At 45.2% G+C, this 14,702-nt stretch overlaps 1 protein-coding gene across 2 annotated transcripts in view; it reads left to right on the top strand.

Moving 5' to 3' along the window:
- The window catches only part of RBM6 (RNA binding motif protein 6), a 58,000-nt gene that overhangs the window by 26,111 nt on the left and 17,187 nt on the right, over window positions 1–14,702 (top strand). The window lies entirely within an intron of this gene.

The following is a 14,702-nucleotide window of genomic DNA, read 5'->3' as shown; positions in this document are numbered from 1 at the left end:
TGGCACTTGTCTGAGCAGTTTCCCTGCAGTGCTGTCCTGGTTCAGCTTGCTGAGCACACCAATGTCTCCACTCCCTGCTTGTTTTTTTTACTGGAGAGAGTAAGAGGGATTTTTACTGGATTTGGTGGGTGCTCACTTGAGCATGTCCCACTCTTCTGCAACTAGAAACATCAACTGTGTGTTTCTCCTGCTCTGAGCCTATTCCTCTGTATCCATTCACTGCAGGGCCTTTCTGTATTCTGTGTGAACAGAATTTCTGGTGCAGATCAGATTTCACAGGCTTTTCACTGTAGCTGTTGGTGTTAAAATCCACAAGATGCTGTGACAAGCAGGCAAAGCTTAGGACTTTCTGTCCTGAAAACATTTGCAGTAACAAGCCACAACTCTGTGTGGCTTCCCAATTAAATAAAGAAGGAGCATGTGCTTATCCTGAGAATGGAACTTCTCCTGTGACCTGTAACCTTGGAGTATTTATTGAAGCCTGTGGTACAGGGAGTGTGTTGCAATTTGTAAAAGAAAATGTGTGTCCAAGCATCAAAACAAATTTCTTTCCTTTTGGTAGAATGTGCCTTTTGGTAGAATTGTGCAGTGTGGAATTTTTTTTTGTAGAATCTGCCAGGTTCCCTCTGTAATGGAACATGACACCTGCCTCAAATGCATTTTCACGGGCTGTCTGGTATCCATCATTTATTCACTTGACAATGTTACTCCGTCTCTTTAGCTTTAACCTGCAGTTGAGGGTGGTGGTGGCATGTCCACAAATACACTGAAATCCATTTGTCTGTTAGGCTAAGGGTGCTGGAAGTGGCCTTGCTTTTGATCTGTCCTCCTCGGATCCACAGGTGGCATTATATTCTGCTTTTCTTGTTGCATATTAGATGTGTGGATTTTGCTCAGGTTGTGTCATTAGCACATCGCCTTTTCCCCTGCTCTCCCTCACCCCCATGAAGCCTGTCCTGCTTTTGATTGTGGATTTCTAGAATCTGCTTTTGGAGTCTTCCACTTTGAGTGAGGGAAAGGCTTGTATACCTAGGCAGTTTCTTCTGTAAACATCCTAATGGTTTGGGAAACATGCACATTGTGGAGGAATTTTTATGAGCCACCTGACTTATGGAAAGTTCTCTCTGCAGGCTAGTGGATGAGTGGATTTCCAGGCAGCAGAGCTGATTTGGGTTTTTTTGTATCTGATTCAGTGTGTGACCTTGTCATGAGTTCACCCTGGTCTTACATCACAGAGGCTTGACATGTTGAGTCAATCATTTTTTCATTCCCTGTTGTGTGTCACTAATCACTGCATTGTACTGGCGTTTAACTGGAGTTGTAAGCTTTTGAGATCAGTATGGAAGCCTGCAGTGGGGAGCTCCTGGAGCTGGGCAGACACTTCACTGTGAATAAGCAGTTGGATCTGCCTGCAGTGACCTGTGACAGGGCTGGGTGTGTGGGTGTACATGTGTGTATCCTGCAATGAAGCTGTGATAAATGCACTGCCTGTTTGGAAGGACTGGCTTAATCTCTGCGTGCTGCAGAGACCTTCCACATGCAGAGAAGGGTGGCTTTTGTTGTAAAATGTAACTGCCAAGAAGTACCGAAAATATTTCTCTGGACCTTTTTTTCTTCTGTCTTCTCAACATCTTCTGTCATCTCAGCTCTCCAAGCCGTGTGAATCCTCTTAGTCCCTCTTCCTTTGGCACAGAAGGTTGTAAGAGATCTTCTGCCAGAGACTTCACACACTTCCTTTCAGCCAATAGTAGCTTCCCATCAATGTGTTTTCTCCAGCCCTACCCAGATAAAAAAACTACAACCTCCTTCTTGGCAGCTCTGTCCTGCCTTGCCTGAAGAAGCAAACCATGCTACCCAATGTGTTTTAAAATAAGTTCACTTTTCACTAGAAGAGTTATGAAGCTGCATCTTCTTGCTCTACTTGTGTGATTCCCAACTTGCCATGTCCCTCCACCTCCCTGCTTGTATTCCAAAATCCTGTCCTCCTTTTTCCTTCAGCCTCACCTTACCCATGTGGTGGGGACTGTTTGTGTTTGCTGCTGCTGAGCTGCTGCACTGCAATGAGATTGTCCCAGAGGCCAGCTTCTGAGTGAGCTGGCTGGAGCATGTAGCACATACTTAAGTGGGACTTCCTCAGTATCTCTGACTGCTGCTGGGGTTGTGTGGCCCAGCAGGGTTATCTCAGGACTCAAATATTGCTGTATATTACAGAACTGTCTATTCTGTGTGCTGAGGTTGGCTTGGGCTGCTATATAAATAGGTTGTTTCACATAAAGCATCACTCCCTACCCTTCTCTAAAATGAAACTGCTCTCCCTCCTGGCCGCTGCATTTCTGTTCTGGTGATGGGTTTGTTGGATTTTTTTGCCCATTGACATAAAAAAAATCTGTGTGGTGATGTAACTCTGAAATAACCATTCTTTCCCTATAGATTATAAACACCTTGTTAATCAAGTTATTCTCTGTTGGATTAGATGTTCTGTTTACAATGCCAGGAGCTGGAGGGAATAATTATGATTTCCTGAAATTTGTTTAAATAATTTGATCTGTGAGTGATTGAAAAGACAGGTGTCCAGTCCTCTCTGGCTGATTGGCTGTGTGATCTGATATATCAGTACTTGTGCTGCATCACTCACAGCTGCTGGGCAGGAAAAGGTTGGATATTCCCTGCACTGGTGGCTCAAAGTGAGGAACCACCACGGGACAGCCGGACCTTTGGTCATGCCCAGCACTGATGTTGTAAAAATGGGGGCACTTGAAAAGTCCTGCTTGTGCATGCAAAGTGCAGTGTGTACCATGGGTAAGTCTGCCTCTGCCCCTTCCATAGGGCTCAAGTTGTCTTGTAGAGGACTCACTGGCAGAGCATTCCCTAAGAAATAGCTTTGGTTTGGTCATTTTCAGTACGCAAAGCATTTTCCTGAGTGATGAGGCATCTGGAACACTCATCCTTTGAATTCGTTTCTAGGTGAGATCTTGCCTTGAGCTAGGAAAGATTTGAAGTAATCTTTGGATGCATGGGCAGGATACAGATGGCACCCTGTCTCTGTAGCTGTCAGGTCCTCTCCTCCTAATGTGTTAATGGAATAACTGTGCACCAGTGTGGAAATCTTAGTCATAGATTATGCTATGTGTGCTACGTATAGGTGCAGTTTCACCTTAAAACAGAGCCATGGTTTACTGCTGGCTGCTCTTTCTCACAGACTGAACATTTTTTAATTGAGTTTGCATTCAACATTAGTTGATCTTCTGTGAAGATCTGTAAAAACTCTAAATACATCCCTGTGTAAGCATTTGGAAGGTATGTGCCTCGTAGCCTCAGAGTGCTTCAAAGGAACATGGTAAATCAGGTGTAGGACAGATTGTGTAGTGCTGCAGCTGATAAATTGTGTATATGGTCAGAAGGGGAGTTTGGATTAGGATGTAAAATCCCTTGATCAAGCTCCTATATGAAAGTAGTAGGACTCATGCCACTAATTTGCTTTGATGCTTTTGAAGTCATCCTCTAAGTAAGCTGGTGACTAACCAAAGCACGGCTGCACTCTCAGAAATTCCCTCTGTACTCTTAGAAGTGGACGGTGCTGATGATACCACTGAAGTGTCTTAAGGGAGATGAGCAGGCAGTGAGAGGGAAATGTCTGGACGGGTTCAGTCATGAATCAAGACATCTCAGTGAATGCACCACAACTTTCATTTCCAGAGTGAGACCATTTTCTATCATGGTTTTGTCATAATGGTTTGCACAGGACCCGTCACTGAGAACGAGGTGACATAAATTGTTGGGCTGAGTCCAATGAGTCCTCAGCCTAATTCCAGCAATGTCGAGGGGAACACCAGATATGTTTTACAAGCATATGAGCCAGATTATAATGCTAGGACTCCATCTGGACTGTTTTGATAAGTGGGAGCACACCAAAATGTTGCAAATTTCATTTGATGAGTTGTTGTTGTAAGCTTCAGCCTCAGAACTGTTCGTTCATGCTTTTGTGCTATTTTAGCAGTGATTGCTTTTCCGTTATTTGATGCACTGTTGGTGTTGGATTGCTGGAACAGGAAGGTAAAATGTTGACTCCAGAGGCGGAAAAGAATGTTGAACTGCTTGCTTCCTGGGGTTAAGGAAGAAGGCAGAACCACTGTTTCCTTCTCTTCAAAGAAATAGTCTGCCTACCCTTCGGCAGAATTAATGTATGTTTTTTGTGTATCTACAGTTTTGATAGTGAGAGAGAGCTAGAATTCCCTTCAGATGTGGATTTTAGTCTGTTTTCTTCCCAGCTGAGTTTGTATTGGACCTTTTCAGTTTAAATAACAGAAGTTTGGCTCTCTGGAATTGGGGCTCATTCCAAAGAAGTACATTGCATTTTGCTGTTTTCTGCTTGGGTTGTGAAACTCATGCGAGTAAAATATTAAATTCAGATTCAAGTTTGAAGATGCAAGATCAAAGCTCTGGCAGTCAGCAACTTTTATTTGTGAATTTCTGTTTCCATTTGACTGTAACTGGGTTGTTAATGTTCCTGTCTAGAAATGAAATTATTACAGTGGAAAATGGGGGCGGCACGCCTAAATGGGCTATTGTGTCATTATCCATCAATCACAGGCAACAAGGAAACAGGTATTTAACACAGGAGGACATGGAGTTATTATCCGCCCCATTCCCCTGCAAGCCACAGGGCACCTTCTAGACTCTTATTAAAGCTTTAATACCTACAGAGAGCACAAGAAACACTGTGTGCTACAAGATCAGAGATCAGGAGTTTTGCTGTCATTCTGCATCTGTGCAGGACCAGGAAACACAGGAGGTGGAAGAGCTATGAGAGTGCTGGCAGGCAAATTCTCTCTGCACTGCTGAGGAAAGGCACCAACTTCCCCAGTCCTCTCACATACAGGGGAGAATTTCTTCTTCCATCATGTCAGGGAATCTGTGAATGGGACAGCCACTCCTCAGTAGCACTGTGTGACCAGCTTACTGAATCCTGGCTACAGTTGCTCCCAGAAGAGGGTTGTGTGGGAAAATCTTGGAGCTGTTTTGTACAAGGAGACGAAGGACGGAGGTGGAAAGTTCTTCCTGGCTTCTGCAGAACAAAAGCTGTCAGATGTAAAGGAGCATTCTGCCTGAAGGTTTATTTTGTGGTGCTGTTGCACTGTGTGTATGTGTTGACAGCTACCAGATGTTGCATCCAAGTGTCCTCCTGCATCTCCATTGCTTCAGGCCACTTATAAGTTCAGTTAGTTATGCCTTCCACAGGATGAACAAACAGCTTCTCAAGGACAGGGGTCTAAAATCAAGTCTGTCATGTAAGGAATTACATTTTTAATGAGGGTCAAAGCTATAAAGCTGTAAACATAAGATTTAAGTATTTAAAACTCTGAAGCTGTCTTTAGAACAAGAGAATGAACGTAATTTTCTCCCCTTTTCATAGACAACAGGGGAAATCTTTGTTTTTTGTGATGTACAGTCCATGTCTAACAAGGAAATTAGCAATATTCAGATGGGCTTCATGAACCAGATTTGAGCCAGGATGGCATTTAAAACCCAAGCAAACATTCAATGTACTTTTCCATCAAGGATCTCAGGAGCAGAGTTAACAGAGAAAGTAATTTTAAGTCTTAAGAATCCCAAGATGTATTTTCATACACTTAATACCAGGTTGAGAAGTCTCACTAAGAAGCTTTCTCACGGTGCAAAGCTGTACATTAATGATATGATGACTAAGGTATTTTACTGTTTATAACCTTAGGGTTTTGAAAGCCTGATTGATTCTCCCAACCTGTGATATAACTGGAGAGGAGTGCTGAGGTGGTTTGGATTTTTTTTCCCAGACAAGCTGTTGTTCTGGGCCTGGTTCATGTGGAATTGGTGTGTCCACTGCCACTGCTGCCTTCTCCGTCCATTCCATTAATTCAGCTCATCACTTTTTCTTCCTTCCAGTGTGTACTGGGCACATCACTAAATGTAAGAAGTGAATTCCAGAAAGTTTCACAGACACCTCCTGATGACAGGCAAATGATTGATCCATCTGGCTCTAAGAGGAGCAGCTGAAAGCATCACCTCTCTGGGGCTCCAGTGCTTGCTGCAGAGAGGTGAGCAGCACACAGGGAGCTGCAGGCAGTACCCTGTGCTTGGCTGCCCTCAGTCTGCGTGGGCCAGTAGCTGTCCTGAGCCCCCAGGTATTAAATCCCCAGGTATTAAAGTCCCACAGGGGGTTCAAGTCACAGTATCTGAGCCACCCACTACTGTGCAGCTTATCTGACAGTTTAAAGAGATGTCTGTGCATGCTGTTTCCCCTTCCCAATCCCTTAGGACTTCAGCCATGCTGAGGCACTTGTGACACAACAGGGAACTGTGTTCTTTTCCTTCCTTGGTGTCAGGGTTATCAGAGGAACTGCTGTCCTGCACACTCACCTCTCTGGCTCTACTCTCCCAAAGAGCTGAGGTCAGCCACCAGAGCCTCGGAGCCTGGAGAGTCACAACTTCTGCACCCTGACAAGGCACTAAATTCCTTTCTTCAGCAGTTCTGGGAACTGACCAGGAAGGAATGATCTGAATTTACCTCTGGACTTTGTGCAGTGCAGTTGCCTGAATAAAGCTCTTAAAACCCAGTGCCCTGAAAAAGGAAGAGGTGCTGGGATCCACAGGGAACTGGGACACCCACTAGCATTACGTTGCACCCAAGCCAGGCTGGTAGGGAAAAATCATTTCCCTCCAAAGGGCTTGGATAACTGTTTTCATGCTGTGTCAGGTTTCTTGGCAAATACTGACCCAAGAGGTTAAAGCAGCTGTTTTCCAAATCAACTCCTAAGAAGAGCTCTCAGGAGGCAGCATCTGCTCAGACACAGAAGTCTGTACAGGTGCCAGCCAGAAGGTGGGCCAGCTGCCTTGATGTTCTGTCCAGGTGTGACCATTAAGGATCTGGATATAGCTTTTGGACAGGCCACCTCAAGGTCACAGTGATGTGCTGGGAATCATCACTGGGATGACACAGGTAAGTGTTGCACTGCTGGTGGCAAATGGCAGGGCTCTTATCCTGTGGGAGGCAGTATCAGACACCCACTTTTGTCATTAACTGGGAATCTAGGAATATTGAGAAATGATGTCACTAAGGATAAACCCCTCTTTTCTTCAGAGGTACTTCCTCTTCCCAGGTTTTTTGGGGCTTTTCCTTTCAGCAGAGAGACCATCCTGCAGGGAGCTTGCCTGAGCACTGGCTGCAGAGAAGGCACTGCCAGGGAAGGCTCCGAGTGCCTAAGAATGGAGTTTGGAGGCGTGTGTGGAGGAGCCTCTGGAGCACACCCTTCCCCATCACAGCTGGTGTGCTCTTAGCAAACATTTGCTGCTGCACTGAACACCCTGAGTTCTGTTCACTATGCAGGTGTTGGAATTGGTGTGTAATCCCATAGGTACACGCTCCAGTGGAAGAACATGTGTTGTTTGTGTCTGGGGGGGTCTTCAAATGCTTAATTGAATTGTCTAGCAATAAATTCACCCCTTTAAGGCAGAGCTTTCCAGCCTTTTTTTTTTCCACCATGATTTTGCATTGGGATTGTCTTCAGGGTTTTGATATTTGTGCTTCATACCTATGATTAAGGTGCTGGGTGTTTCCTCATTGTTTCCCAGCTTCCTTATGGCCATTGCTAATTGTAAAGTATCCCTGAGGGAGGTGCACAGGAAGGTCCTGGACTGGATTAGTGCATTGTGCTAATGTGCTTAAGCTTTATATTGTTTAACAGTGAGATGGGATGAGATGACCTTTGAGGAAAAAGGTGGTCATGTAAAAAAAAAAATAGTGAGAAATATGTCCAGGCAGTAGAGCAGCATTTTGGAGAGATAAGGGAAGTCCCTGAGTTGGGAGAGAACGGGGTCTGTGAAGCAGCTGTTGTTCAAACATTGTCCATGCAGTAGCCTGTGATAAGTCAAGGAATATTGATGAGGCAAAGCCATGTGGATCCTTCCCTAAAGCCATCTATGAATAATGATACTTAATATGCTAAATATTTAAATACTCTTAAGTTTTGATAGTGTAAGTACATTTTTCAAATAGAGGATTCAACCTGATTGATACTTTTCTGAGCATGAAAGTGTTTGACTTAGAATCATTTAGGTTGGAAAAGACCTTGTAAGATCAAGTCCAGCTGTTAAAGAAACTCACATGGCCTCCTACACTTACCTTGTTATATGGCCTTAACCATCCATGCTTCTCTTTAGCTGTGGAGTGGAAGCACAGCCAGAGCACAGAACTTGTCCCTCTTTGAGCTGTTGTCCCCAGATCCTCACTGTCTGGACTCTAGAAATCGTCTTCTGACTCCTTCATGCTGTTAAGGAATGGCTTTCATTTTAAAATTTCCACTTCTTTCTCAGTGATCCTATAAGCTGATCTGCAAAGGTGCCCTCTTCAGAGGAGTGAGGGAAGCTGGAGGTCGGCATTAGCCAGGAAGAGATGCATTAGGGCCTTGAGTGGCATGTGAAAGTCCACTTGGCTTCACTGGATCAAAGAAAACTTTCAGATGTGTTGAAATCTACTTAAAGGGTGAAATGCAGAAGCTATTCATATCACCTGCTGCCCAAAGCTGGCCCTTGAGCATGTGAGGTGCTGAGCACATTGTGTGTTTTCCCCAGCTGCGGCACATCGCTGTTATCCCTCCTGGAGCTGTAATTGGGAGCTTGCCTGTGCCCACCGTTCCGGTGCTCTCAGAGCAGGGCTGAGAGTGCTGACAGGCAAAGCAAATGCTGTGTTTAAAAGATAAGCACTTTGAGAGTCCTAACTTGGAACTGAATTGGAGTTCAAAATTCAGGCATTAAAATGTAGAGAGCTGGCATAGTCTGAAAAGCAATTTCTGTGTGTATTTGCGAAAAGGATATCAGTGGGGGGAGGTGAGCTGCAGAAAGATACTGGGACTTACTTAAAAAGGGGATGGCTGGTATCCAGGGAATTTAGAAACCGTAGGAAGAAAACTGGAGGTGTCTCAGCAGGCTAGCTGGGGTGTCTGTGGAAATAAGGTACTTAAAGGATGCAGACTGGCACCTTCTGCTAAAGGACAAATGGCCTGGATAACCAGGCAGGAGGAGGCCTGAGGAAGGAACAAGTAGATAAAGATGCTTGTGGGGCACAGTGGATGGTCCCAGTGCTAGTGGGCAATGGGTTTTCAATAAAAGGACTTTGAAAAAGAGGTACCAGGAGCTATTTGGGATAAAATAATCCTTATATAGTATCTTAATCTGTTACATTTTGCTACTGAATCTTTAGCACTCTCTCAGTTATCTTCCTAATGCCTCAGTTCTGTGTTAGTGCCAGTTTAATTTAACATGCCCATTAGTGGTGTGCCTGAAGCACTGTTCTGTCAGCTCAGGATGGATGGTGACAGCTTTGGGCTCTCACTCTCAGGCCTCCCCTGACCTTGAAGACCAGGAGCCCTGAGCATGCCAAGCTGGTTAGCCTTGGATCACTGTTGAAATAAATGCCTTACTGCTAAATGCTTCAAGGTGATGCCACGTGCTCTTCAGCTCCATAGTGTCTCTGATGCCCAAGAGCCAAATATCCTGACCACTAACACAGTGTTTATGTTGTCAGTTGTCATCTCGGTGTTAGTCTTGATGGAAATCTGTAATAATAGTGCACAGCAAAGTTGTTTGGATCCATTTGGTGATGTAACAGTTCCTCAGGGATCCACCACTTTTCAAACCATCCTTTTCCCCTGTATATCTTGAATCTTCTGCCTTGGCTGTCAGCCACTCAGCTGGATGAGTGTTGGATGCACTGCTAGATCAGAATCAAAAGCAATCCCTGAGCTGCAACTGGTTTGAGAGCTCAACAAAGAGGCTAGAGCCTTGGGGAAAATCCCACCTCATGAGGAATTTGCTTGTACTTACTCTTGCTGTAGGAAATGCCAGATTGCTGCAGTACCCTGCAGCAGCCTGGATTGCTCTTGTTTCTTCAGCTCCATGTCACGTTCCATTTCTAACTGTTTAATTGCAGATGGATTGTGGTTTGTGGGTTCACAGCTTTTCTCATCTGCTTTTTGTCAGAGGTAAGCAGATGTACTGCCTGTTGCTCTGTGTAGTTGAGTCCCTTGTACAGCAGCTGCTGATGAGTTTAGGGATAAAAGCTTCAGCATATGGAAAACGGGATGAGAAGCCAGTTTCTGTGGCTGAGATGATCTTCTTCTGAAATATATCCAGCTGGTCTCTTATCCTCCCAGGTGTTGGCCCTCTGCTTCATCCCAGGAAGGTGCTGCCTCCTCAATTCCACGAGCAGCTGGGGACAGGGAGACCTTTGGTGTTTGATCTCACCTGCCTGCCTAATTTGAAGGTGAATCCTGTCAGGGAGAGAACCCTGTGCTCTCCCTGCCAGCTCCCACTCAGCCTCTGCATGGTACATGCCAGTGGAATAGGATGCCATTACATAACTTGCATTGTGTGGTGGTTGGGGGTTGTTAAATCTGCATTTCTAATCCATACTCAAATAGGAGCAGAACCTGAAAGCATTTTGATTTGCAGTTCCAATTAGATAACCTGGCTTGTGCTGTCAGCCCCTTGTCTCCTGTGCTGTGCCATCCAGTGCATTTGGAGGCCAGGGCTGGAATATACCCTGAGGATGGCAAGAGCTTTTTATTCTGGGAAGTGCTGCTGGAACTAGGGGCATCCACTGCATTCCCAGACTGCTTCCTGGAGTAGTGTCTGAGCATTCCCAAGGCAATAAGCACTTGTCATTAATCATTTTAAATAATTTTTAAATGACGGATGTATACTGATTTTTGAATAACCATCCTAATTATAGTAAATATGCAGAAGAGGGCTGAATTAGCATCATATAAACAAGGTTAGTATGGTATTTTAATATGACTGCTTTACTGTGCTGCCCATAAGCATTCTTTTGTCATAATCTTTGTATGCAGGTTTTTATCTGTTTACAAATGGTATTTTCAGTTAATTTTTATCGTGTTGAACCACATAACCAGTCTTCCAGCTTGGTTATTACTCAGCGAGAAGGATACCTGAACCTTTCAGTTCATGGTATAGATATTTTCCATTTAATCAGATGACAAACAATATTAGGAAATAATTAGCTGACGTGGTGTTTGGTTTGTGCATGAGCCAGCTGCTAAAATGAGTCTGAAGATGGTTCACTTGTGGTGAACCAGGTGCGGGAGGCACCTCCTGCACTGCCTTGGGGTTGTAGCCAAGAAGAAAAGTTTGGCTTACTAATCCTTGTGGATTTGGGTTCTTGGTAGCAGAGCCTTGGTTCTGTTCCAAAACTGATGTGCGCCGCCCCAGGTGTGTTGTCTGTAAAGGTGAGACTGACAACTGCTGTTCCACTAAGTCAGGCACTCTGGTCCCTTGTGACCAGGGATGGTGACATCCTGGATGGATGGCTGTTGCCATCCCTCTGGAAGAACTGGAGCACATTCCTCCACAGCAATCCATGGTGGTGTTGGTTGCTGCATCCACATCTCTGTGCAGTTTCACAGTCCCTGTTGTAGCTGTCGAAGCATGACCTGTGGGGTGAAATACTTGGAGTACTGTCAGCTTATTGTTTGGAGGCTCCAAAGTGAAATTTTACTGAAGGTTTCAGTGTTTGGATAGATTCAGTTAAAGGAGAAGCCTGGTTTTATTTGAGGGAGTGGCTGTGTTCTGAGAGCTCTCCTTCCATATTTCCAGTTTTCTAGGTCACTCTTGGATGCTCTAAATTTTTTTTCAGAGAAACAGTTAGCAAAAGCTTTGACATTGATGATTTGTATTCTGTCATCTCAGTCTTGAGAGCAAAGAGAGACTTTTTTGGCAAGTTCTCCCGCTCCTCAGCCCCCAGTCATCATCATTAAAAGGCTGTCAACAAGCATGAAAAACCCCAGCGTGCTAACTGTAAATGCTAATTGACAGACAAGCAGCAGAAGCGGTGCCTTGTGCAGTGGCTGACCTGCAGCAGGCTGTCTCCTGGCCCTGGCAGTAGCTCCAGAGGTTCCCTAGGATGTGGGATCAGAGTGCTCAGTGCTCATGAACCTGCAGAGCCAGGCTGGGCTCTGTGCAGTGCAGTGCTGTTACAAACAGGATAAACTAGAGGTGAGCTAAACCCAACCTCAAAAGTGGACAGGATGTGTCCTAGGGTGTGGTCTGGCTTTTTTCTCACAGGTAGATCTACCTTCCTGGTATTCTTTACTGCTTCTTTTGGGAACAAAAAGCTTGGAAACTGCTTTAGTGAAACTAGCTTTGTTGCTGAAGCCCTGTCCTGCTGACACAGTCTCCAAAGTGCTTTTGGATGGATTACATCACCTGTGGATATCATGGCTAAGGGATTTTCTCCTTTTTCTTTCTCTCTGTAAAAGCCCTCTGTTCCTGTGAGGTTTGTCCCTGCTCACTGAAGAGCTTTGAGACATGGCTGCCCTGTGTATGGTCTCTGCAAACAGACTTTATGGTTTCCTGGCACAGCTCTCTAGGACCATCTCATGGTAGGATTGCTCCATGGATCAGTCTGCTGGCAGGAGTATTTACATAGTTGGCCATAGGGCAGATTTTTTAGTAGCTGAACTGGCTGGGACTGAATTGTATCACTTAGATTAGAATTCAGTGTTGTATCTCCAATGACCTCTAAGCAAAAACTCCGTGTATAACCGTGTTTGAAAGGTATCAAACAGTAGCACAAATCATTGCTCCAGCAGTAAAGTCCTGATGCTCTGTTTTGATGAATTTGGCAATTCAGAAAACAATAGAATCTGTTCATGCCCTTGGAAATCTGGGCATTTCCATGGCTGAGAGCTTGCTGTCCTGGAGCTGCAAAGCTGTGCTGCCTTTTAAACCCTCCACTGGTGAGTCAACTCTGTGTTTACTGCTAGTTATGAGGGGGAGGTTCCTGACTGGGAAGACCAGAGAGACATTTCTGTTTCACTCTGACTTAGAAAAAGCCAAGCTGCTCCAAAGTACAGGGTATTAAAAATACAGAGGAATTAACAGACATAGTGCAGGTTGGTGAAAAAGTCTAGGATAAAATGCCTGAATGTGGAAGAGATATGGTGCCAGACACAATATGTGGCATACTTTGAGCTTACCCTTTCCCCCCTGCCCCCAGCACTCTTCCCTGAAATTTTTGGAAAAATCTTTGTCCTTTCACCAAGATTTGCTCAGTTGAAATCTGCTCAATTATACTGAAATTTTTGCACAGTAAAAGAACTAGATGAAGAAGAGTAAGCAGAGACAGGCACTAGAGGAAATAAAGGTTCTGAAAATATTTGTGATGGAATCTAGTAACAAAATGGGAGAACGAGGAATTCAAAGCCACTGAATCCTGACAATGTGTGTCCTAAGTGAAAGACTCATTTTGGAGAGTTAAATGATGATTGCAACCTTGAAAATTACTTTATCAAGAAGAAATCAGTAAGAGAGAGCTTGCTGAAAAAGTGAGCAGGCAATCAGCAGGGTGTTAGGGAAATCAGGGAGTAATTATGCAAGTGACACTTTCTGCAGCCTCCGAAAATGGAATTTGCGGAAGGGACCAGCACCGCCAGCACAACATGCACTTAAATACCATTTTCCATAAAACCAAAAATAATCTTAAGGCTTTCTGGCAAGGTTTGTCCTCAATGGCTGGTAGAAGGATGAAGCTCTGTGATGGATTGGCCCTGCCAGAGGAGATGTGCTCTAGTCGAGTTTTTTGTTTCCTGAGCTCCTAGGCAGGGCTGCAGCTGCCTGGTGAGGGGCTGCTGTTCCCAAGGACTTCCCTGGGCTTATGAGGATGTGCACCCTGCCTTCTCCTCCTGCCTCTGCTCAGTGTGTCCTGAGGCACCCACAGGCATTTCTAGCCTGCTCCTGGCACTGCCCATCTCTTGAGTGTATGCTGGGATGTGGTGGGTGCCCTGCTTGGGAGAGGGAGCATGTCTGTCTCAGGGACCAACAGTTCCAGTGGGACAGCCTTGATTTCTGCTTCCCTTTCTCACTTGTGTTTCCTCACGTGCCTTAAAGAAGGTGCAAAGCCTCTTGTAGACAGGTGAAGTGAGCAATGCTCCCTGCTGTGAATAGACCCTGAGCAGATTCTCCAAAGATGCAGCAGGGTGCTCTGAGTGCGCACACCAGCCTTCAGCAAAGTCCAGGAGTGGCTCCACTTTCTGTCAGGCAAAGGCAGATCCATGTTGGAAAGCAGTGCTTGAGCAGCTGGGTGGCAGAAAGGAACCCTTCAAAGTGTTCAACATAGGCCTGGTAGGGAAGGATGGCTTTGGTTCATAAAAGGCAGGATGGGAAGAGGGGAGGTGGTGGAACCCTGCTGTGTTCTTTTGTAGGAGTTAAAGGATTGTTTTACTGCCACTCAGCGATTCCCTCCTATGAACTATTCACTCCCACTTTGCATATTCCCTAGCATCTCCCTCACGTTCTGCAGAGCAGTTTATGCATGGGTGTATCATGACTTCTGAATAATAACTCTGGGAACTTGTTTTCTCATGTTCATGGTTTGCACTGGGGGTTTTTGCATGGTGAGGCTACTGGGTCAGAGTACCTGGGAAACTTCTGACTCAGCAGAGGTCCCCAAAGTGGGCTGGGACCGTTTACAGCTCCCTGACATCTGTCTGTGCTGTCAGGCAGCTGCTCTCCTGGGACTTGGGAGACCTGGCTCTGGGTCTCTTTATTGATACCAAGTGTCAAACTGTGGTATTGGGGAATCCAGGCTGTGTGGTCTGGCAGTGCCTCCAGTGACCTCCAGTGACAGGAGATGTCTCATGGCTGTGTGCGTC

Source organism: Vidua chalybeata, chromosome 12 (assembly GCF_026979565.1).
Source record: "Vidua chalybeata isolate OUT-0048 chromosome 12, bVidCha1 merged haplotype, whole genome shotgun sequence".
NCBI lineage: Eukaryota > Metazoa > Chordata > Aves > Passeriformes > Viduidae > Vidua > Vidua chalybeata.
This window is presented reverse-complemented; position numbering and strand designations above follow the sequence as displayed.